This window comes from Hydra vulgaris, chromosome 01, assembly GCF_038396675.1.
Source record: "Hydra vulgaris chromosome 01, alternate assembly HydraT2T_AEP".
NCBI classification, from domain to species: Eukaryota; Metazoa; Cnidaria; class Hydrozoa; order Anthoathecata; family Hydridae; genus Hydra; species Hydra vulgaris.
The window spans coordinates 20,695,507-20,722,345 of NC_088920.1; the positions used below are offsets into that span (position 1 = coordinate 20,695,507).

Consider the following 26,839-nt stretch of genomic DNA (forward strand, 5'->3'; position numbering starts at 1 on the left):
TACAGCTATATTTGGTTATGATTTATTGAGATTGTGAATTAAGAGCGGTTCTCGATGACAAAACCTGACTGTTTTCTGCGAGTCTCCACGTTCTTTTTATAACATTAAATACCTGTATAACCATATCATCTTTTACTAAGTTCTTATAGTATGATTTTATTATTTAAATGTTAACGATTTTATTGTACAACGATTTACTAAAATGTTAAAGAAAAGAAAAAAAAAAAAAGTCTTATAAATGACTTATTCTGTGATGCTCTTTGTTTCTACAAAGAGATAAGTCATAAACTTAAACAACCTTTTATAAGTCATAAACTTAAACAATCTTTTAATGTGATTTACTATTTTAGTTACATTTACAAGCATTTTAATAATTGAAGACCTGAGATCAAGAATTTCCCAAGTCCAAAATAATCGAAAATTGAGATAATATGCAATAATATTGATAGACATGTTACGCATATTGTCTTATAATAACTTTTCATTAAATTAATGTTGTGCAACCGTGGTGCTTTTCATTAAATTAATTTTTGCAACCGTGGTGTAGTGGTTAGAGCGCTTGTTTTAGTAGCAGGAGATCCAGGTTCAAAAACGAGCTCTGGAAATATTTTCGCGTCACGGTAAGGAAGGAGGCGTGAACTTCCTGGTTAAATGCACTTCCGCAGTGCTCTGTGACAAGACCGTTAGGTCTTCATGGGGCACCTAAATAACAAAAAAAAAAAAAAAAAAAAATATTCGAAGCAGTGAAATTAGCACTTTAAGAACAATAACGTTCTGAGATCAAGAACGTCCTAAGTCCAAAATAATCGAAAATGGATGTGATATCGAAAATAATCGAAAATGGATGAATAATCGAATGTGCAATAATGTTGATAGACAAGTTACGCATATTGTCTTATATATCTTCATTACCATATAAAGTAGTTCATTACAGTAACAAAAATAAAAGACTTTTTTTATCTTGCGAGCTAAACATCAGAAAGATGTACACCTAGTACCTCGAATTTTTTGAACCAGATGCTTATGTACTAGTTAAAGATGGTAATGATGTTGAAAAGGTAAATGCGCGCATAAAATATCATTTTTACTACGACTATTTTAAAAAACATTTTAATTAAGGTTTTGGTAGATCACAGACGAATGTATGCAGTCGGTGTTCTGAGCTAAAAGTCAGCATTGCTAATGAAAAGAATGTGGCACTTGTAACAGTGCAAAATTCAGTCTTCTTGTTCACAAGCGGAAAGCCAACCGGTTTTATTCTCGCATGAGAGAATGTAAAGATTCTTCATCATTAAGCGACAACATTGTTGTTATAACTTTTGACATTGCACAAATTATTCCAGTTCCGCGTTTACCTGTCAACGATGTATTTTATTACCGTCAACTTTGGACTTATACCTTTGCTGTTACTTTGTTAACCATCACCTCTCAAAAATCCACCATGCATATGTGGCCAGAAAATGTTGCTAAGAGAGGCGTTAATGAAGTTCTTAGCTGCTTGAATGATTATTTTTCGAAGCTTCCTGATTCTATTACGGTTTTCTTGTTTAGCGACGCTTGCTCTAGACAAAATCGCAACATAACCATGGTTCAGTTTTTGTATACTTTGGTAAAGTTAGAGCGCTTTCAACGAATTGTGCATTATTTTCCAATTCGTGGGCACAGTTTTCTGCCCTGCGATAGGCATTTTGCTATCATTAAAGGTATGAAACGGAGATTAGAAACAGTTGAACTTCCTTCGCAATGGATAGACGTGGTCTCCCAAAAATTTCCTGTTGTCAGAATTTCTGGCGCTGATATTAAGGATTATCAAAGTAATTTTCAACCTTTCTTTAAGAAGACGATTATGGCTAATAAAGAAAAATTTGCAGTGAGTAGTTATTTTATTTTTGAATATTCCAATTTGCACAAAGATATGGTTGCAGTTTCATTGGACACAGAGAGTTCTGTTTTTAAATGTTTTGTTATTGAAAAACATAATGTCAATCCCTCGTTGCCAACCGTCTCGATGTACACTGCCAGTTTGCCAATTAAATCTGCCAAATTCAAAGATTTACAATAACTAAACAAGTTTATTAGTGATGAGGCTAAATCGTTTTATCAGTTGTTACTTTCCATCCAAAATAGTGAAGGTAATGACTCCAATGATGAGATTATTGAGTTGGTTGAATAAACAATTTGATAGCCTAAACATTTTGAACAATAGTTTCTTAGCTGATATTGTGTTAATATTCTACGAGCTTTTATTACATTTTTTTATTCTACTTTATGTTACATTGCTATTGAGCTGATTAATATGTTTTGTAGACATTTATTTCTTATTTTTTGTTCCCCCCTTGACATATGAGATCAAGAACGTCCTAAGTACCGCATTGTTTATTAGCCTTCACTGAACAAGCTTCAATGGTTTATCCTCTAAAAATACTTATCTTTTATCTCTCTGACTCACTTAATTTAAATTAGTAATTTATATTTGTATATTTTTTTGAATAACTTAAAAAAATAAATTATTTTTTGTTTTTTTAATCTCCTGAAAAATGTTTATTTTTTGACTTGGGGCGTTCTTGATCTCAGGTCTTCAATTGTTCTTGGTAATTAACTTCTAAGTTTTTCCTAAATGTCAAGATAATTATTTTTATAGTTATATATTAATAATGACAAATTATAAAAAAATCAACAAAAAAAGAAAGAGAAAGTATCAAAGTAACTTTTACACTAAAAAGGTTGTATCGAAATTTTGTTTAACTGGTGACACGACTGTTTTAAAAAAAATTCAAATCATGAATAAAATAAACAAAAATATTATGATTTAAATAACTTTTACCTTATTACCTTATACCTTCCCAGTAGGCACAGCGACGTGACAAAAACGTGAATTTCACGTTATTTTGGCACGTAACATTTAGGTGATTTTTTGGTCCCCATGAACTGTGCTTTTTACGTTAAATTTGGCACGTAATATTTAAGTAATAATTATGCGATATGCGTAATATTTAAGAATAATAATGCGAAGACGTGCTTTTTACGTTAATTTTGACACGTAATATTTAAGTAATATTTATGCTTTATAAAAGCGAAGTGTTTGGATTCGTGTCAAGAAAAAAAACTCATTGTCGAGGAAATATTTAATACGTATTAAATTACATGGTTGAATTAGTCAGTATATTAGTTCTTGACATAAACATTTTGAATTTGTAATAAAAGCTGCACTTTGTTAAAATATTCTCCTTATATCCAATAAGTAATAAGTACAAAATCACAGATCTGCAACTTACGAAGAGCACGCTTCGATCCACAAAGAGCGCACTTCAAACTTAATCTAACGAATCAGTCAATATATTCTCCCATAAAAGCACGCTTCAAACATAATCTAACGAATCAGTCGATATTTTCTCCTATAAGAGTACGCATCAAACTTTATCTAATGAATCAGATTTAGCTGAAAAGAAACGAATAAAATCTTAAATAATAATATGATTATTTAATAATTATCTTAAATCACAAACTTTTAAAACAAATCTTACTCGGTAAGTTGCCAACCATTTTGGCAACAAGATTTTCTAGTTGTTTTCTTTTATCTAAATCATTAAACAATTTTAAGAAAACAGTACTACATACAATGCAGAAAAATAAAAAAAGTCATTTGCCTTCTAATTTTATACTCTTACTGCTAAAAAATAAACAAGGATTTAATAAAAAAAGACAACAAAAACGTCGACAGATAAATAAAAAAAAGAAGTACAAAATAAAAAATACAAGTCTAAAAAAATATTGTTTATCTATATATATCTATATCTAATATCTGTCTATAGATAAATATATATCTATATATAAAGTTAATAACTGATGCGCGTGATTAGAAAAAGACCTGGACTCACCTTATGTGATAACATATGATTAAATAATTTGTTTTTTTTTGTTTTCCATCTTCTTATATTTGCACTTGTTTCTGCATTAACTTGTTTATACTTCAACTCACTAGATGCAAAGGTGACAGCCCACGAAGTTGTTTTAAATGAGTAATCTAAAAAGTTTTGAACATTAGATGTTATTTTAGAATGCACACAGAAAAATTATAACAATTTTTAAAAAAGTAATAGTTACCACATAACCACACAACATTATAGTGGGGATTTTATATCATGATTTTCCTACCCATGGTGAGATTTTCACCTTGAGGCTCCTTTTGCTGTGGAAACATTCACCACAGCTAAGGAGCTTCATCTACCCATAATTATATATAATATATTAAGTATAAAACTAAAAGTATGCATAATAAAGTATTGTCAAATTAGTTCACCAATAAATACCGAGTGCTGAAAATTCAACTCAGAATCAAGTTGCATTCTCCAACAAGATATGAACTAAATTAAATTCTTGCTACAGGGTGCGATCACAAAAGAAGACGAAGAGAGGGAAAAGTGAATTTTCTCAAACTTTAAAAGTTAAAAGGTTATTGTGTCTTACTTCAGAATGATATTCCTAGGCAATAACATAATAATACGATTGGATCTTCCTAGTCAATAATATTTTATACAGAACTTATCATTTGTCATGTAGCTTAATAAATTTAGTATTAAATAAGTTATAATAACTTATTTATTATTAAATTAATTACATCGACAAATTTGACAGTCTAAAATATTATATAATAGAGTAGAAAAAAAAGTATACCTTGTATTAGGGTTTGATCTTTTGCATGTTGCATTATGAGAATTATCTGCCATAACGTTACACGATTTTGAACTAAGCTTTGTAATATATTTATTAAACCTAAATTGATAAAACTTAGATATAAAATAATATAATATGTTTAGATAAAATATTATATATGTGACATTTTATTTTTGTCAAAAATGCATTGCGATGTTATAAGATATCTTATACCCTGATACTTTTTTATTATTATAAAACTACAATGCAAAATAATTATATTATTATAAAAGTATAATAAAAAGTAATTACAATAATGAATATATAAACTACATATTTCATATAATCATTATATTTAAAAAATTTGGAAAATTGCTGCGGAAAATATCCTGAAAAAATTCAGAATATTTTCCCCCTAATTTTTCCCTTAATTTTGCATTCAGCCAAGTTGTTTCTCAATTTTTTAAAAACTTTTCTTAATTTTTGTATGAATGATGACTAAAACAACATAAAAACAAATAGATGACAATAATATATACTTTAACTTGCATGTATGGAAAACTTTTCCGATATTTGGAAAAAGATAAATTTCAGAAAAATATCCGGTATTCCAGGAATATCCCAAAAAAAATAATCCCTGAAACTAATTTATAAAAAAATAGTAAATAAAATAAAGATCTTTCCAAGTTTCTAATCATAGGTTTTTATTGAGAATAAAAAAAGTTCCAAAATACACAATATTTTGGCAGCGTAACTTTCATGCTTCAATCAAGTAAAATTGTAACCTGGACGAGGTCACCTAAAATATACATGATTGAAACGTGAAGAAGGAAACTTGGTAAGAGCATGCATCAAACTTTATCTAATGAATAAGTTGATATTTTCTCCAATAATAGCTAGCGACACCAAATTTAGCTAAAAAGAAACAAATAAAAACTTAAATAATAATATGATTATTAAATAATTATCTTAAATCACATATTTTTAACACAAGTCTTACATGGTGAATCGCTAACTGTTTTGGCAACAAGATTTTCTGGTGTTGCTATTTCTTTGATCTAAATCATGGAACAATTTTTAAAAAAGCAATGCTATATTTGAGAGAAACTTGCTTTACATATTGGAAGGTTGTCAACATTGAAAGATAAGCATAATGCAGCTTCAAATACAATAGCATCATAATCATCTTTTTGTGGGGAAAACATTCAACAAATCCGCGTTAATAACCTGTTTTATATTGTACATAATAACAATAGTAATAAAAGTCATATAATATATACAATAATAATTTCATAAATACAATTCAAATATATATGTTAATCATATATTTAAATAATATAAGAAAATGAAATAAATAAGTATTAACCTTTTTTAACAAGTAAAGCACAAGATCAAGATGTCATATATTACAAAAAGATGAAGTATATAATAATAATATATGCGTATATCAATAATAAATAACATAACACATTTGTTTATTGATATTATCATGGATAAATTCTTTAACCTTGTTGATAAAAACCAAATGATAGAAGAAAATCTATTTTTGATTTTTATCTAATCGACTCTTGAGCAATAATGTATGCAGAAGTTCTACAGACATTATTATTGCTCAAGAATCAAGAATAAGTTCTGCTAGAACTTATAATTTGTCCATGTAGCTTACTTAATTTGATATTAAATTCGTTATAACATAACTAATTTTGTACTAAATTAAGTAAGCAAAATGGACAGTCTAAAATATTATATTAAAATATTCTAAATATATTAAATATTCAGTCTAAAATATTATATTAGTCTAAAATATTAAGTCTAAAATATTATATCATTAAGTAGAAAAAAAGCATACCTTGTATTTGAGTTTAATCTTATTTGTGTGGCAAATAGGGACGCTTGGTACTAATTTATTTAACTTAATCTGATGTAATTTGGATATTAGATATTACAACTTAAAATATATTGGACTATTTAGTTCTGTTTTAAATGCATTGCGTTATAAGATATTATATAGGCCAATCTTTTTTTTTTAATTCTGATTAAACTACAATAAAAATTAATTATACCATCATAACAGTAAAATAATTCTAACTAATGTAATGAATACAAAAACTATACTATAAAAAAATAAATAATATAATAAAAAATATTATTTCATATTTCTTATCACAGATTTTTATTAAGAATGAAAAAAGTTCCGTTAGACGCGATATTTTGGCACGTAACTTTCACGTAACTTTCACGTAAAATAGTAACCTGAACAAAGTCACCTAAAATACACGTGATTGAAACGTGAATAAAACGTTGCGTGCCTATTGGGTTAATGCATTTTAAACAGCTGAAAATAGTTTTTGAAAAAAATTGTTATTTAGCTGTTCAAAATTCTTTTGTTAAATATGTACAAGCTGAAAATATCACATAATATGTTGTTGCGTAAAAGATTTTCTTTGTCTTTAAAAGCTAAATGTACTCATTGTGATAACATTAATATTTTTTATAGATCTCCTGTAGTAAACAATGAAAAATGTGGAAATAAACATCATAAGTCAACATTCGCAGTCTAAAAGAATAGGATGTGGCAGAGAATCAATGATAGGCTTTGCAAATATTATGAACATGCCACCCCCAATGACTTATCAAAATATTAACAGAGATAATGACGAGTTACACATCGCATATCAGAAAGCTGCAATTTGTACTTTGAAAAATTCTGCTATGGAAATAACCCAAAGTCTTGTAAAACCATATGACGATACATCAAATCTTGTTGACTATTCTGTTTCTGTTGATGGTACCTGGCAGAAAAGGGGATATTCTTCCCTTAATGGCGTTGTTGCTGTGGTAGCGCACAAAAACAAAAAAGTTATTAAAACTTATGTGATGTCAGGTTTTGGAAAAGTTGTGAAATATGGAATAAAAAAAAGTATTCTTTAAAATTTGATGAATGGAAATTGAAGCATATTTTCAAATAAACCATTTTGGATCAGCAGGGTCAATGGAAACAGCTGGAGAAATTGAAATATTTTCTTCTTCTGAACAAAAATAAAACCTTCACTTTGCTAAGTATCTAGGTGACGGAGATACAAGTTCTTTTATAAAAGTAGTTAAGTCAAAACCATATGGAGATATATTGATTACAGAAAAATTAGAATGCAAAGATCATTATCAAAAAATAACAGGTTTCAAATGTTAGCAATCGAGTAAAGAATTAAAAAGCAAGTTATTATCAATTGATAAAAAAATATGTGAAAAGGTATGATTAATTGATAAAGCCATTAATACACTTCAAAATTATGTAGGCATGGTAATCAGGGAGAATACATCAAATTTACTAGAGATGCGTATCTCTGTCATTGCAACATTGTATCATTGCACTGCTTTTGCTTCAGACGAAACACGTTACTTATTTTGTACTAAAAGCAAAAGTAGTTGCTGCAAGTGGCAGTCTGATAAAGTAACTTAACTTAAAAGCTACAGAGTAAAGTAAATTTACCAGAAGTTATAATGAGAAAATTAAAATCAATTTTTCAAAACTTGTCCAAAGTGGTGCATCTTGAAAAATGTTTGCATGGCTTGACTCAAAATTGTAACGAGTCATTAAATCAATTAATTTGAAATCGTTAAAGTTTTTAAATTGCCACGATATTATTTCAATCTTAGTGCACAAAACTTTGACAAAAATATTGAGTTAAAGTCAAGTGAAAGAACTAAAAAAAGAAAAAAGACATTTAGATCACTAAAAAAAGGTTATTATGACAAAGAGCAAGAGATTGATGGTGGTCAATCGTATTGCGATGGCCAGTTTTGATGTTTTTAATGATTAAGTTTTTTAGTTTACAACTTTTTTAATTAAAAAAAATTGTTTTCCTCGGTTTTCTACTTTGTGAATATTTCTAAATATTAGAACACGAATATCTTAAAAACTATTAACTCTTTTTATTTGAAGTTTTCACAGTTTATTCATTGATATTGTAGAAAAGGCTGGAATAAATAAAAAATATTTTTTATTTTAGTCAGAGTCTGCTATTTTACAAACCCTGTGGACCATTTCTTATATCCGTTGCAGCCCTATATCTGCCATTTTAGTTTGGCCTAATATTTTTTTAAAATTTTACTAAGGGCCTAAATATGTTTAGAAAATTTGAAGCTTAAAGCTCAAATACTACTCAAGTTATTTATGTTTTTATTACTGCTTGTTTTTTGCCTTTTTATGCTGGCTCAGCATCTTTTAACCCCCAGTTTTTTTTTAATTATGCTTTTTATATTCAGTTTGTTTACTACTATCTAAAAAAGTTTCTAATTTTAAGAAAAATATTAAATTTAAAAAAATAAAAATTGTAAGGTAGCACTTTCTTAAATCATATCATATTGGTTAGCATTTACACAATTTTAAAAGTTTAAAACACTATTTTCTTTAATAAATGTAATACAAAATCTTATTTAATAAATTTATGCACTATCTTCTTTGAAAATTTATACACTATCTTCTTTAAAAATTTAAAACACTATCTTCTTTAAAAAATGTAATACAATATCTTTTTTTTAATTTATACACTATCTTCTTTGAAAATTTAATTCTCTATCTTCTTTAAAATTTCAAGACACTATCTTTTTAAAAAATTTAATACACTATTTTCTTTAAAATTTAATTCACTATCTTCTATAAAAATTTAATACACTATCTCCTTTAAAAATTTAATACACTATCTTCTTTAAAAAATTTAATACCCTAAAAAAAAATTGAAAAGTTCTTTCTTTTTTAAACGACAAATGAAGTTGCATCTTCTTAATTTATAACATATATATAATATGAATACGTAGTTTTGAATGAGTTTTTATTCTTCACGTTGTATTTTTCAGACAAAATATTTTATTGTAAATTTACTAAAGCCATGAGGGCTTAAAATGAGCGCTTTAATTGTTATTGTAAGGGGTCGTCCGTAAAGTGGGAGCACTTTTTTTCGCCCACCCCATCCTACCCTCCCCCGCATTTTGTCATACGCTTTTTTGAGTACCCTCTACCTCACTAAAAGTACCTACGCTTTTAACCTTCCAACCCAACATTTTATAATATTTTTTTAAATTTAGTGTCTTCATATTATTATAATTGACCTACTGCCGGGCCCTCCCCCCCCCCCCATCTCATATACGCCGTTTTCAGACAACCTCTTCCTCTCCGAGCGTACGTACTTTATGGACAATCCCTAAAGAAACTCTACGAAAAGATTGTGGTGACACCAGACATCCGTATCTTCTTTGAGCCCCAGTCTGTTTCATATACATTCTTTGTGTAACGTAAAAGTTTCATTGTAATTTTTTTATTTTATTTTTTTATTAACAAGGTATATATATATATACAGCGGTGGCCAAAAATTAAAGACCACTCATTTTTTTTTTTAAATCAATTTTTAACCTTAGTATAATTTTATTTTGGAGAAAGGTATCAAAAAAAGAAAAACATTTTTAGAAAGAATTTTTATTGTATTTTATATTTATTATAAAAGAATTTATAATTTTTTTACAAAATAATGTTAAAAAATTAAAAAAACTGACTAGTAAAAAATATAAATGGGAAAAAAAATAGGACAAAATTTTAAGACCAGTTTCAAAAATATTTCAAAAAGCAATAAAAAAATAATTTAGAAACGTGTTGTTCCTCCATTTGTTTTTAAGCACTCTTGTACTCGTTCTGGCATTGAATTCATTAAAGTTTTGATTACTTCATCAGGCACATTTTTCAAATGATGAGAGATTTCAAATCTTCCAAATTGTAAAGTTGTTCTTTACCAAGCTTGTGATCAAGCCACGACCATAAATTCTCTATTGGATTCAAGTCTGGACTATTGGCAGGCCATGGAAGCACTAGAATTTTATTAGAATTGATCGCTAACAACATGCGCTTTATGACACGGCGCATTATCTTGCTGGAAAATAAATCCATCTTGCAACTGCCATAAATCAATGCTAGAAATAAGCGAGTTTTCCAAAATTTCGTTGTACCTTTCTTTGTTGAGTCTACCATCGAATAAATGAAAAACGCCAACTCCACAGGCATTCATACAGGCCCAAATGCCTATTGGACCACTGACTTGTTTTGTTCGTTTCAAAATGCATGATTCATCGAACCGTTCGCTTGGAAGTCTACGCAACATTACGCGACCTTTTATATTGTCTACCTCAACGTTCATTTCATCACTAGAGACCACACGGCTCCACTGATCTGTTAACCAATTTTTATGTAGTTTGTACCACTCTTTCCTGGAAAATTTTTGTTTTTTATTTAAGCGTGGTTTTTTTGCAGCAGCACGCCATAAATAATTCAAATTGTGGAGGACCCTTCGCACAGTTCTAGGGCTTGCTTTCAGACCATTTGACAGTGTTCATTTCGTAGACTAGTCTGTAGATGATGGTTGTCTGTTTTCTTTCATTAATCTCACTAACGAGCGAACATCACGGTCATTTGGAATTTTATTGCGTCCAGTCCTATGACGATCATTAATTGACCGGGTCTCTTTGTATCGTTGAATTATGTTAATAATGCAAGAGTGAGACCTTCCGAGCTTTTCTGCTATTTGTCTGATGCTATAGCCTTTTTCTTTTAATACAAGAGCAGCGTATCTGTCTTTTTCTTCGATTATACCACTTTAATCCGTATGTTTTAACTAACAAGATATTGAAAAAAAATTTAATATGTCAATTAGAATCTTCTTAATTTTAATTTTAAAAAAATGAGTGGTCTTTAATTTTTGGCCACCGCTGTATATATATATATATATATATATATATATATATATATATATATATATATATATATATATATATATATATATATATATATATATATATATATATATATATATATATGTATATATATATATATATATATATATATATATATATATATGTACATATATATATATATATATATATATATAATATATATATATATATATATATATATAAATATATATATATATATATATATATATATATATAAATACAAAAAATACATAAAAAAAAAAGCCCCACACTTTGATTCGCTATATGATTCGATTTATATTTTTATTATAATAACTTGTTATATAATACGAACTTATTCGAACTATATTTTAAACACTTCATATATACTCCTAAAATAACTTATGTAAAAAAATATTAATTATAGCACAGTGCTCGGCGATAAGACAAAAATCGGTCGTCGGCTTGAGCCGGACATTAATTTAGTTAAAAAATTATATGGACTGTTTATATTTATTAAATGGACAAGTATCATATTTTTAAAAAAACCAATTTTTTGAAGTTTACAATACATTAGGATAATAATATATAATATTTAGTTAAATATAATACTAAAATATTGAACAAATTTAGTTATTTCCAATTGAGTCATTTTTTTGAATATAATGTTTAAATATTGATACAAAAAATGACTTTCATAATCACAAAAGTAATAATTTAGAAGAGATTCTATAATTTATTTTACAAAAGTTTTTTTTAAAACAATGAAGGAAGCTCAGGTATTTTTATTTTTGTTTATTTTTATGTCTTATTTGCCATTTCATTTTTTTTTTTTTTTTGATTACTTGCCACAAAAAAAAAAGGTAAAAACAAAACTTTAAATTTGTTCTACAAATCTTTCTACACTAGAAGATTCTAAAGTAACGTTCTTTCTGCTAATTCTACACACGAGTAAAGTGGCAGTAGAAGATAAAAAAGTTTAGTAAACTGAAGAATAATTGTTTAGTAAACTGAAGATGGAAAAAAATTCTTTCCGTTTAACCATGAGCGAAGATTGCATTACTGACCTTTTGGTTGTTTCGATTGAAGAACATTTGGTTAAAAAGGTGAGCTACGTTGATGATATCGATAATTAGGCGGCCAGTAAAGCTCAAAAATTTAATTTTAAAACCCCAAATTACCTTTCTCGAAGATTTTGTTGATCGACTTTTTGTTTATTGGTTTTAAAACTAATATTTTAATTTGTATATCGGTTTTGATTAGGTTATACAGAGAATTGGTCGTTACAAAAGAATAAAATGTGCTGTATCAGAAATTGATAATTGATGCGTTCGAAAAACCTAAAGTGTCTTGACCTCTTGGTTTGAAAAAATGGCGCCGTACTCTATTTTTAACCCAGGCGACTTTTGCGCTCTCAAAGAACCTGCTAGTTTGCACTTACTCCCAGTTAGCAATTATGTAATAATATGTAATGTTCAAAAAACACTTATTCAGCCTCCCGGGTTAAAAATACCATTTTCAAAAACCTTTTTTGTATATCGTTATTAAGAACATCATATGTAATAATATTATTAATGAGAATAGCTGTAATAATTGCTACTTTTGTCGGATGATTTATTAAAAGAACCGCTTCTAATTCAAAGATTGAGTCGTTTTTGTTTGGGCCTCGCTCAGCAGTTGTGTAGAGTCAAAGGAACCCGTAGTCAGGCAAGGTAAACCTAGAATCCCATGACCAATTGCCAATGAGGTCATGAGCCGAACTGTGCCGGCGTAACAGATATTAAACTGATAAAAATAGATACTACTCAGACACTATATAATACTCAATTTATTAAATTAAAAAAATTTTTAGAATGAAAATTGAAAAAAAAAGTTGAAATTTTTTTTACTTTTATTATCGCTGTTATCGAAAAAGGTTCCAAAAAAATAGTTTATCTTTTTTTCATTTGCGTCTTTTTTGAAGAAGTTTTGTTCGAAAAATCTGCTCAAGCTCTCGTTTGCGCCTTTAGGTGGTCGTTCACACCACAAGTTGGTCGATAGTAACAGCCTGATATTATGTTTGTTAATTGATTATTAACAATTTCAAGGGTGCAAATTTATTTGCCTTAGTCAGAAGCACTCAAATCATTTCTAATGTAATGCGTTATACTTTTCCTTCACAGAGATAAAATTTTTATTCATCTCTTGATATTAATTTACAACGAGGAAATTTTAGTTTTATTTCAAAGATCAAGAAGTTTTTAAAATTTACAATATAAGCTACTAATATTTATGTGAAGAAATTTAATTTAATGTTTATTTTTTAATTATTCTTCAAAAGAAACTCTTTTAACTTGCTTGGATAAAAACTTCATTAATTTTGCTCAAACTTTTATTCACGTATGATATTATGAACACTTACATATTTTTTGGAGTAAATTGCTTAGCTTTACGTAAATAAAAATTTGAGCGAGTTTGCTTAAGTTTTTATTCACGTAAGGCTAAACAATTACACTAAAAAACGCTGAGTAAAAGTAATTCCTTTTTTTTATTTAGTCGGTCTAATGATTCATTATTACATTCGTTAGGAAATCACAGTTGTAATTAGTTTCTGGGTCTGAGTTTTTATTTGTTGACAAGTAATCTATTTCAGAAAAATTGATTGCTTTTCAAATTATTTTTGCTTTTTTTTTCAAATATACAAACGTTATTTTAGTATATGCGCTTATAAGAGAATTTACAATAAAATTTACAAAAAATTACTTTTTCAGATTTTAACAATAAATTTTGTCAAGCTTCAAAATACAATACTTACCTTTTCTCCACAAATTTAATACTTCATTTGATGATTCCGCAAATTTAATACATTTCCATCGATTCATTGGCAAAGTCTTCATTAATAAAAATACCCGCTTCTTGTAGATTTTGACAGTTGAAAAAGATTTTTTTTATTGTTATAAAATAATAATTTTATTTGTAATGTTGCTCTTTTTTTGAGCCTGATCTAAGTGCACGTTCAATAATTATTTTGATGTTAATTTTTAGTTTCTTTGAAAAAAATTTTTTCACTATTCTATTTCTCAATCGTTTCAAGTTTTACCTTGCAACTCGTTTCCACCTTTGATTCTCAGATTAAAAATCAATTTTTGAGGTCAACCAACTTCTCATTTATACTTTTGATGGTAGGTTTCGGTGACAATTTCAAAGCGTTTCTGGTTATTGTGATTTTTTTTTCATTTTCTGTTCCTTTATTTATTTCTGCCACATTTTTCTTCTTCATCTCTTCTTGGAGTTTTAAACTTTCATTTAAACTTTTCTGTTTAAAAAGCCTTCTTAATCTTTAACAATATTGTATATTTTCTTCTATTGGTGGTTAAATCAAATTTCAGTAATAATTTTGATATTTACGCTTGTAATCTTTGCAAATATTACTTCAAGCTCTTCTAGATGTCCTCCTTTTAAGATAATGTGTTTCTACCGACATTTTTTAAAATATTTTTTTGTTATTTTTATTTACTACATCCATAATAATTTTTATTTTTATTTTATATGAAATTTAAAAATACTTTCAACGTTTAAAGAGCTGTACGTTTACTTTAATTCCCCATCCTTCATCCTACGCCTAACTCCACAATAACGAGACTTGAGAAAGAACGAGGGTCCCTCCTCAATTTTATAATTTGAGGAGGAGCCCTCGAAACACACTTTAAATATGGGGAAGGAGGACAGCGTATCTAGGTGACCTTTTTGCAAATTTAAAAACCGTTTTTTTTGTAATACCTAATTGAAAATTTTTATGATATTTGGGCTCTCTAGACAGTTTTATTTTTGGGGAGGGAGGGGGAGGTTAACTTAGACCCACTAGCAACGGCACTGTGTAAATATGTGTATATATATATATATATATATATATATATATATATATATATATATATATATATATATATATATATATATATAAATGTATATATATATATATTTATATATATATATATATATATATATATATATATATATATATATATATATATATATATATATATATATATATATATATATATATATATATATAAATATATATATATATATATATATATAAATGTATATATATATATATATATATATATATATATATATATATATATATATATATATATAGTATATATATATATATATATATATATATATATATATATATATATATATATATATATATATATATATATATATATATATATACAGATTTTTCCCGTCCCCCTCATTTATTACTAAAATTATCTCCTGCTTAACCCTTTACTTATTTGCAAAACTCTTTTTAAAATATTTAGCCATACTTAATAATAGCGTACTCATTAAACCTTGCTAAATCTTTTGACATATTTCATTAGCTTTTTTCTTGTTTCTAGTGTTTTGCTCGAGTAGTTTTTTTTTTTACAAGTTCTATTAATTTTTTATTACAGTTCGTTAAGTTACTATTCCATGACACGATAAATAATACAATATAAAAAACATATAACATATCAAAACGGGTGATGCGGAAGTTATTGGACAAATCCTAATTTCATTATTTGAGCATAATAATTAGTTTTTGTGGATTTATGCGTAGGCATAAACGTTCTATAAACTATAAACTTTATTATTTGAAACACAATTATTTAAAGTGAGGTTAAATGTAGCTGAACGAAAATCTTTTCGAAAGCGACTAAAAATGTTTTTTGTAAATAAACCTAATATAAAAAAAAAAAAATCGTAAATCATTTTGAAAAGGAAGGATTTGCTCGAAGTACAATATATGATAACCTAAAAAGACTTGAAACTGTTCAATCGTTTTCTGATAGAAAGCACCATGGTCGTCCAACATCCTGGACTAGAGAAAAGAAAGCCGAATTAACGAGACTTTTCAACAATCGAAAAGGGGTCAATCAGAGAAAAATAGGTATTAAATTCGGTGTAAATCAATCGACAATTGGTCGTCAGTTAAAAAAAAAGAATATTAAATATAGAAAACGTGAAAAGACTCCAAAATACACTATAGAACAACAAATAAAGGCAAAAAAAAGAAGCAGGAAACTAGTTAACCAACTCTATAACACAAAATCGCTTCTAGTCATCGATGACGAAAAATACTTTTGTTTTGCAGGAGACAACATGCCTGCAAATTCTGGATACTACACAATCAACAAAAAGACATGCCCAGAAAGTGTTCGTTTTATAGGAAAAGGGAAAAAAAAATTATTAATGTGAATAGCCACATCTGACAGAGGTATGTCCGAGCCATTGTTTCGCACTTCCAAGGCTGTAGCGATCAATTTATCAATCTATATTAATGAATGTTTAAAAAAACGACTTCTTCCATTTATTCACAAGTATCATGGAGACTTTAACTATTTATTTTGGGCAGATTTAGCAAGTTCTTATTATTCCAAAGATTCTCTAAATTGGATGGACCAATATGTCTATTACGTTGATAAAGAATCCAATCCCCCAAATGTGCCTCAAGCACGACCAATTGAAAATTTTTGGGGACATTTGGCACAGAAGGTTTACGAGGGAGATTGGCAAGCTTCAACAGAGCAAGTTTTGATTGATCGCATTAAACTAAAACTACAAGAAATTGATTTAAACTTTTTACAGTCGCATATGAAAGGCGTCAGAGCAAAATTGAGATCAATTGCAGATGGTGGTGTTTTTTCATATAAAAAATAATATATTTTTATTAAAAGATAAATGGTTTATTTAAAAAAATATAATAGTAGTTTGTTTTTTTATTTATAAATAAGTTATTGACGTTTTTATTTTGTCCGATAACTTCCGCATCACCCGTTAGTAACGATAGTTTTTCATCATGAAAATTAAAAATCCATCTTTCAAAATATAATTATGTTTCTTTAAATATAAATATAATATTGTAAAAAAAACTCGTAGAAGACCAGGAAGACTTATCATAGGGTACCCTTTGAAATTTATATAAACATATATATATATATATATATATATATATATATATATATATATATATATATATATATATATATATATACATATATATATATGTATATATATATATATATATATATATATATATATATATATATATATATATATATATATATATATATATATATATGTATATATATTACATATATTATTTTATTATAGATGTAATAATATATAGTTATAAATGGCTAAAAAGTAAATGATATACAAATTATACTGCATTGACTGTTTACAATACATACACAGCTATAAGACTCAAAACAGTTCACAACTCTTACAGACCCTCGTTATCCTGCAACAAAGCACAGCAATTATCAACACTCGTGACACTGAGAATAGTTCTTTTGGGATAACACAATGGGATACCTTAACAAGATACTCTGGTGTAGACCCAGAGTGGAGCTTCTTTTGTGATACCGGTCTCGGGCGAAAGTTGGAGGTCTTCTTGTGCTCATACTGTACTAGAAGGCGCGAATCCGTACCGTACTCGAGACGTCTATGAAACACTTATATCGATAATGTTTGTTTACCACCCTAATAGTACAGACCACATGATAACTACTTATAAAACAAATAATTCTGCTCTATCACTGATACTTTCTACAAATCACACTTACGATAATTTAGTAGAACAACAGTAAATGACTCTTACGTATCTCAACTATTTTTTATTGTTTTTTTTTTGTTTTCACAACATTTTATTTATCAGTTTTTTAGTATTTTTCTGCTTAAAGGCTCTTTTATTTTCCACTGGACATCTGTCCATTTGTACTTTATCTCACTCTGCTAAACTCTTTTTAACTTATTATTCATCTCTAAGGCGTTCACTGCTCGGTGCAGCTTCAATGCATTGCATTTACTAAATAAAACTCTTTACTAAAAAATTTATATACAATGTATATAATTTTTTAGTAAAGAGTTTTCTTTAGTTATGTATAGTGATATAAATTACTTTACGATTTTTTTTTTTTTTTTGACTTATGATTTTTGTTGACGGGATTAATTACTTTGTTATGAAGGTATGGACCCCGGTAAGAAATAGAGTTTCATGAGAAATGTTTTGTTTCTTAAGCAATCTAAAGTTGCCTGTTTGTTGCCTTGCGAAAATTTTATATAACTAATTTTAAAATTATAAATAAATAATTTTAAAGCCAGATTCTATAAGTATTACAGTTATCAGATATATAAAATAATATTATTTTAGTTAGAAATTTTATTTTAAAAAATATGACCACGTAAAGCTTACTACCCTCTAATAAATGCATTCTTATTTCATCAAAATGTTGTTTGAAAGTGGAGTGGAGAAAAACCTCGAAAGTGATCTTAGATATGTATAAACTTGTTAGCTATTGAAAAATTAAACTTTTCTAAAAAAAAGTAAAACACAAGTTAAAAAAAATGTTCACTGTTGAACCTAATGTTTCGACTCAAGAAAATTCAACGTTCAATACAAAATGTCAGCTGACACTTGCTAACTATTTTCTGGTTTTCGGATATATTGCCGTTATTATTATTGGAGTGATGGGAAACGTTTTAGTCGTTATTATTTTTCAAGTTGATTTAAAAAAAAGACCAACCATTGATTTACTCATTTTTTACCTCGCTATTTTTGATGGGTTAGGTTCATTTTTTGGCCCTTTTGTATTTTTGTACTGGACTTTAACATGCCACAAACGATGGGATTTCGGATGGTTTGGGTGTAAAGCACTTCCAAAATTTAGTCGTGTTATGACCAACATATTAACTGGTGTTATACTTATTATGGCAGTTGATAGATGTCGCTCAATTATTTTTCCTTTTAAAAGACGTTTCCGAAAATTAATTATACACATGGCCATCTTTGTAACAGTACTAATATCAGTTGTTTGGGAATCGTATTACATAAGTTCTCTACATATTGACTTATATCAAACATGCAATACTGCTGCTGTCAATAAGCATTTTTACGCTTATCCCCTAATTACTTTGGTAGCAGCCAGATCAACAATTTTTATCTCAGTATTTTCAATGGCAACATTTGCTGTGTATATTAAGCTTCATAATTGTGAAAGACTGGTATTTTTAAAGAACAACTTGCTCAATGTCTGCAAAAAAACAAAATAGTTATGAAAATATTGGTTATGATGGCATCAGTGTTTATTCTCTCTGTTGTACCACGAGATATCTACGTTTTGTAATATTCAGTATCTTGGCTTCCTGATGATGGAGGAATATATGGAGAAAGGTAGTTTTTTTAAACTATTTTAAAAAATTATTTGTTTTCATTTTATTTATAAACAATTTTATAATTACTTTGTAAATGTTTATTTGAACATCTTAAAATTTAGATAAGAAATCTCTTAGGACTTACTTTCAAAATGATGCCGTATTCATAACTGAATTTTTTATTACACACACCCAGCATATCACTCAATTTCAAATTTCAGTAACCATTTCAAACCATGCCCATCTACCAAAAATATGACGTCTTTTCTGTTTAATTTCTTTCATTTGTTTAACAGCAGCCCGGTGTCAGTCAAATTATTTATTACCACCTCAAAGTAAGTATAAACACTGCGCTACGTTACGCTACTGCTGTTATTAGTATAAAACCATGAAAAAAGATAATACAAAATTGATTACAAAAGTAAATGAAAATTATTAATTTGAGGAAAGCTAGAGCAAATACAAGATAAAAATCTACATAAATAAACTTAATTTTTTCAGCAAATATTTCTAATAAAGCTAAAAAAAAATGCAAATAAAGGCTTTCTGAAAACTTGGTTTAAATAGAATTCAGCATAAAAAAACCTCTTTGTAGTATGGTTGATGATTTAGTACTTATAGTAGCCATAACGCAGTAATTAAAGCACTTGTTTTAGATAAAATTATTAAAAAGGTAAAAAAAGTAAGACTAAGACCACATGTTCTAATGCCAAGACAAAGACAAAGATTTTCTTGGCCAAATAATTAAATTTCGACATTATGTTAAAGCCAATTATTATCAAAACTGCAGACAGCAAGTGTGGCAAAGTTAAATAATGCAGCCCTGGTGCAGTGGTTAAATGCACTTCCGCGGTGCTCTGTGACAAGACCGTTAGGTCTTCTTGGGGCACCTAAATAACAAAAAAAAAACTCATGTTGCATGACTAGACCAAGGTTATGGAAAGAAATTTACAAAGTCTAAAACGCCAAAAACAAAAATACTTAACAAATACAAAAATTGAACACCCCTCAATATGAGGAGGCTACAAATTTTATAAGGTCATAACTTTTGAACGCTGAGAGATTATTAGTCTAGTTGAGAATAGTAAAAAAATATTTTATTAACTTATATCTCTCACTTTTGTGGTAGGAAGAGAAAGGCAAATATTCTTAGGCTTTTTTGTTCCCATGCTCCGACTACCGAAATGTTTTGCAAAACAATATTAAAATATGATATAAATGTAAATATATAAATGTTTGTTCCATGTCTACAATGAAGTTAGCTTTCTTAAACACCAACAAATGCATGGTATGCCCTGGTGCAACCTCATTTTTAGTACACCTCAATGAGGTTTATGGTGTTGTTCTTGAGCTTTCTTTATGTTGTTCCAAGCTCTATGTAAAGTGTAAAACCTGAAAACAAAATTTTTAAATATTGAAAGTTTTTTTATTTAAGATGTCTTATTTTTTAACTTTCGTTCTTGGAATAACATCTTATTGGCTTTTTTTTGTGTCTATAATCACTATTAACTTTACTACATTATTTTTTCAAAACCATCCCGGTGGGAAACAAGTTTTACTGCATTATTCTTTCAAAACCATCATTTAAAATTAATCATCCATTAAAACCTAAATCGTAAAAAAAAACATAAAAAATTCCTCGCTGTTTTTGTTTCTAACTTCTTTCTTTTGCTCGTATGTGCCATGATGATCTATAAGCCAATGATATGAACACATCGGAAACATTGCACTGGCCATTATAAATAAAATGTTTTCAAAGTTAAGATTATGAACTTTTGAACGTGGTGCGATTACAGCAAGATGGTTGATTTTAAGAAACAGAAATATACTATGAAAACAGCTATGTAGTTCTTGCTGCAGAGTTTTAATCATCAATAAAAAAGAAATGCTTTTTCCTGACACGGTTTTTAGTGACAGAACAACGGAAACAAAACAAATGATAGTAACTGCCTTATAGTAATTGTCCCAAATTGTTTCACTTTTAGATTGAACACGATTTCTTTTTCCCATTGCAGATTCATAGACAAAATAGAGAACTTTAATGCAAAAGATTTTGAAGTTTAGAAAATTTTGAAAGGGTAAAATTGAAACTTGTTAGAGACTTAAAATCGTCACGAAACACTAGCTGCAGAGAATGAGAAAAGCAAGCTATTTGTTTTGCAGTTGCATTCAGAGATTTATTTAGATCTATATCATCTTTTTTAATTAATAGTTAATGATTATTAATTGTTAGTATAAGAAAACATAAAAATAAATTATAAAAGTAGAAAATGGTGCATGTCCTTCTACAGAACATTATTTTTTTTAGGTTATTTTATTATACACTGTTGTTCGCCGTATTTTCTCCGTAAAAAATTAACGATTTCCGCATTTTATTTTTTCTGTACAAATTAATGGAGAAAGTCAGGCAGCAAAGAGACAGCACTTTCTCCGTAAAATTTACGGTTTCCGTATTTCATTTTTTCAATTCAAATTAACGAAAAAAATCAATTTTAAATCAGCAAATAGACTTATATTACAGAGTTTACCCGAAAGTCAAAAATAAAAGAATTTAATTTATATGTTGTTATAAAAATCTAATTAGACTTAAGAAACTACTCGCATTTTAAATGAATAAAAATGATAACATAATTTATATAACATCAAACACAACATAAAATAATTCAGTAGTTTTGAGTACTTTAGCCACTTACAAAACATCTAAAAAAAATCTATTTTTATCATATAGACCATATGAAAAACGTCTAAAATATATGAAATGATATCTGATGATGCACAACTATGAGTAGCTCAGTTTTTACTAGTTTTTTAAAATTAAATTTACGTTTTCCAGATGAACTCGTGATACGTTAAAGAAATAATTATTATATAATAACAATTATATTATAATAATAATAGTTATAATAAATATAAACAAATTATATTATAGTAGTTATTAAACATATTATATAATATTTATGATCACAAATAATATTTTAATATGATAAATTGTTCTATATAATAATAGTTATTATATATGCTACAAGTAAGCAACCCATAATACGAGTTATTAGTAATTAAATCATTTACAACAATAAAAAACACATTAATAACTTGATATATTATCTAAAAAATTAAATACAAATTTTTCTATAAATAACATTTTAAGTTTTACTCCTTATCAGCAATTTCATTGCTTATAGTTAACGACATAAAAGCTGCAATAACATCAATAAAGTTCTTTTTACAATCTGTCATAACTCAGCACGTACCAGTAAAGTAAAGGAAAGTCAAGTAAAGCCTGCAAATACCTATAAAAAGAAATGAAAAAAAAAATACAATTTTTAATTACAAAAGTATTATTTGCATTTTATTGTTAGTAGAATTAGAATAATAATTATAAAGAACAAAAAAATAGATTTAACAGCTGAGTTCTATCAACACAAAACACAGTAACAATAGCGCATAGCACAAGATTTTTGTAAACACAGATTATTGTCTCCAGAATAGTTAAAAAAAAAAATACTATAAAAAGGATAGACAATACAACGCAATAACACCACAACTTTATAAAATATTTTATTAACTAAAATACTTGAACTAAAAAGATTTTATATGTTACAATATTTGAACAATCGAGGAACAATTATAGTCATTAATTTAAACAACTATATCAGAAAATAGCAAGCAACTTGTAAGATATTTCTTATAAATGGTCATAATCAATTGTGGTATTAAGAAATATGTAAGAAGTTTATTTAATTCTCCCTCTCATCTAAGAGAAAGAGGGAGAGAAAGAAAGTGTTTTCAAAGCGGAATGTTAAAAAAAGTAAAAAAACACAATAGATTATAGTAACTGGTTTTATTATGTTATCAGTAAACAAAACTAATTTTACCTTGATTAAAAGATAAATTCCCAGCACTTCTTAATTAAGCTACGACTTCTCTTTGACTGTTGACTAATGTTTAATAGAGTAAACTTAACATCATTTAAATTTACAAAATTAAAACCATGTTTCAACAGTAAGCAAACTAATCAAGTGATGACAAAGGCAACTTAAAAAAAAAAAAGAAAATTATGTTTGAAATTAAAAAAAAATTTAAAATCATTTATGTTATTAACTGTTTGTTTATAATTTGTTGTTATAAACTGTTATTAATTTAAATATTACTATAAATATATATACTATAAATCACTCAATATATTACTATAAATATATAAATAATATTACTATAAATAGAAAATTCATACTTTACTTTGTTCTCAAGTGTCTAAAGTAAAATCGAATTAACAGACATCAACACTGCTTGACACTGAATTGCAAGTAAGTTATCTGCTCGCTGAGCAGCATTTCTTACATTTCAACAATGATTAATTTTATCCTACCTAGATCTATCTCTTTTATTTGACAACAGCTATTTTTATGTCGCCTATTACCATTTACACTAACAACTTCGAGCCTAACATTATCCATTTCAATTTCACTATTATCACTAAACATATTACCAATAATATTACTATTGTTACAACTGAATAATAAATAAATATAAAAGAATCAAACAAATTGCGATCTTTTCTAATCAAAGACTATATTTCAACTTCAAGATTATTGTAAAACTGAGATAAACGATTTCTAACCAATGTAGCTTGTTCAGGATTGTGCACCAATTATGCTATCTCTCATTGAAAAAAAGTGAACAAACTGTAGGATCTAAGTTAGCTGAAATTCTCAATAAAACTTATAAATGACCTTTTAGTCATTCAGAAGTTTTATTGATAAGTTTTATTACAAAATGCAAAAACTTAGATAAAGAAAAATTTCCTACGTTGCTCAAACAGGTGTATGAGAGCGGTAAGTGTTTTACACGTTTGCACGCTATTGCTGGTTTTGAAAATTCTGGGTTATTTCCACAAAAACAAAATCAATCAACAGGCATTAGCATTCTCCGAAACGTTTAATCAACCGACGTCTTCAACGCCATTGCGAAGAAAATAAAGGCTTTAGCATTATCTTCTGAACCAGCAACAGCAGCTTCGAGGTTCGATAAGTACAGAGCACTACATGAGAGAATGAAAACCTAAATGGAAAATGAGCTAAAGAGTTTTTTTCAAGAAAAAAATTAGTCTGATGTAAAAAAATCGAGGCAACCTAATATTCCAAAAATCGCTGGCCAACGTATTACAGAACACGGTGTTGCAGATCTCAAAAAAAGAGAAGAGGTTAAGCAACTCAAATTAGCTGAAAAACTTGCTAAAAAGCGTAAAACCATCTGTAAACTCATAATGCCATTGCCAAACCCTGCAGAAAAAGAAGTAACTCAAAACATAGAACCGATTACAACACCTTCAGCCAAAAGAAGAAAAGTTAAATGCAGAAAGTGTAAAAAAGAATTGCATTCGGACATGATGTCATGCTAGAATCCAAATTGCAATACTTGGCTCTGCAACAAAACATGTTTGCCAAACAGTTTTGTAATGGGTTCAAATTTTTTTTGTTGTAAAAAATGTAAACACTTATCCTTTTATTATTTCTATATGCTGTATAAAAAATATATAGCACATTTCTGTATGCTATATAAAAAATATATACATTTACATATATAAAAAGTTAAATTTATTAAATGTATTTTATATTGATCGGTTTTAACAGACTTTCTGCCAAAAGCGATCATTTTTTTCTAGTTTTCATATTTTTAAATACAATTAAAAACAAAAAAAATTAATAAATAATGTACTTGTTGGTATTTTTTATCTTCTTAAAAAAAAATAGTTTAAAAATTTAAAAAAATAATAAAGTTAATTGATTTTTATTGTTCGGTGATGTAAAAGTATTTTAAAATTCTACAAAGATAGAGTATTTCTAAACGCCACAGCTTTATTGCCATTATTTACAAGTATTTCACGTTTTTCACTCATATTTAAAACAATTTTTGACATTTTTAACTTCCTAATGGGAAAAAAAATTTGACCAAGTGCTATAAAAAATAAACATTTTTAATCATTTACATACGCATGTATGTAAATGGTTAAAAATATTACATTGCAAATGATTAAAAAAGTCAATATACAACTTTTTGATCTGACCTTTTTGCTAATCTCTGACCTAAATTTAAACACTTTGCTAAAGTTGATTGAATAGTGTAAAAATCTCCGGTAAAGATTCAATACAACCTATCATAATAATGAATAATAAATGCGTAACTCAAATGTTTTTGTTGTATAACGGTCACTTTAGCTCACTAATTGCCGCCATTTGATAAAAGCCAATGTTTTCCGATTCCTTTCTACACAGTAGTTTTATTAATGAAAGAAATATTCCGTAATAGTACTTGTTTTATAGTAGAAGAGACCTCATCTTATTGCAACGCATTTTTTAAAACTTTGTTTGTTTCCTATAACTCATTTATTTATTTAAAGGGTAATAAAATAGGTCTTAGTGATATATTAATTCAACATTGTAATATAAAATTAATTTTACGTCAATGATGAAAATAAAAATGGAAAAAAAAATGTTGTCGCTTAACCCACTCTGGGTCAAGTTGTTATATAACTATAACATATAACTATGTACTTTAAACAACTATGTTTTTTGTTGTTGTTGTTTGAAAAAGATTTTTTTAACTCGATTTGTTCAAATATCTTTTTATTTTCAGTAAAACCATAAAAAAACTTTGAAAACCCCACTTAGAATTTTATATCGTGAAAAAATTAAATAAGTATTTCAGTTTTTTATTTTATTACTGTTTTTATTATTTTTCTTGAGCCGCCATGTTGTTCTAATAGATATATAATGTTTAAATATTTGGAAACAGAAACTTAAAAATTATGTTTTAAATGCAGCATTTAACCCATGTTGCAATTAGCCCGTTGATAAATGCCGGTCAGTTTATTTAAGTGAATTTAATTCAAGTTAAATACGAATTAAAATATAAACTTTTATATATCTATACATATATATGTAAATTAAATGATACAAAAGTATGATAAATGAGAAAAGAGTAATCGTTTTTCTTAACTTTTTGTATTTATTCAGAAGTCTATTAAGTTATACTTTTAAACTACTTTTCACTATTTTACGCAAATATGTGTCTTAGTTACCGATCAAATGTCTGTTTTGTCGATATTGAAAACAAATTAAATATTTAATTTACCATTTTAGCTTAGAGTTCACTGTTCAATAGCAATTATGAAGTTGATCAACGAAAAGCAAAAAATCTTTACTTCTGAAAAAATTCTCATGCAAATAAAATCATACCACAAAATCATACCACAAAAATATAAAAAAAGTTA

General features: G+C 27.4%; 1 long non-coding RNA gene across 1 annotated transcript; it reads right to left on the bottom strand.

The window, feature by feature from the left end:
* Positions 1 to 3,719: 3,719 nt before the first annotated feature.
* On the bottom strand, positions 3,720 to 6,609 carry LOC136074816 (uncharacterized). The gene is made up of 3 exons (XR_010635467.1): positions 6,503 to 6,609; positions 5,439 to 5,711; positions 3,720 to 4,773 (listed from the first exon to the last, which is right to left on the bottom strand). It is a non-coding gene; the product is annotated as an uncharacterized LOC136074816 (long non-coding RNA).
* Between the last annotated feature and the right edge of the window lie 20,230 nt (positions 6,610 to 26,839).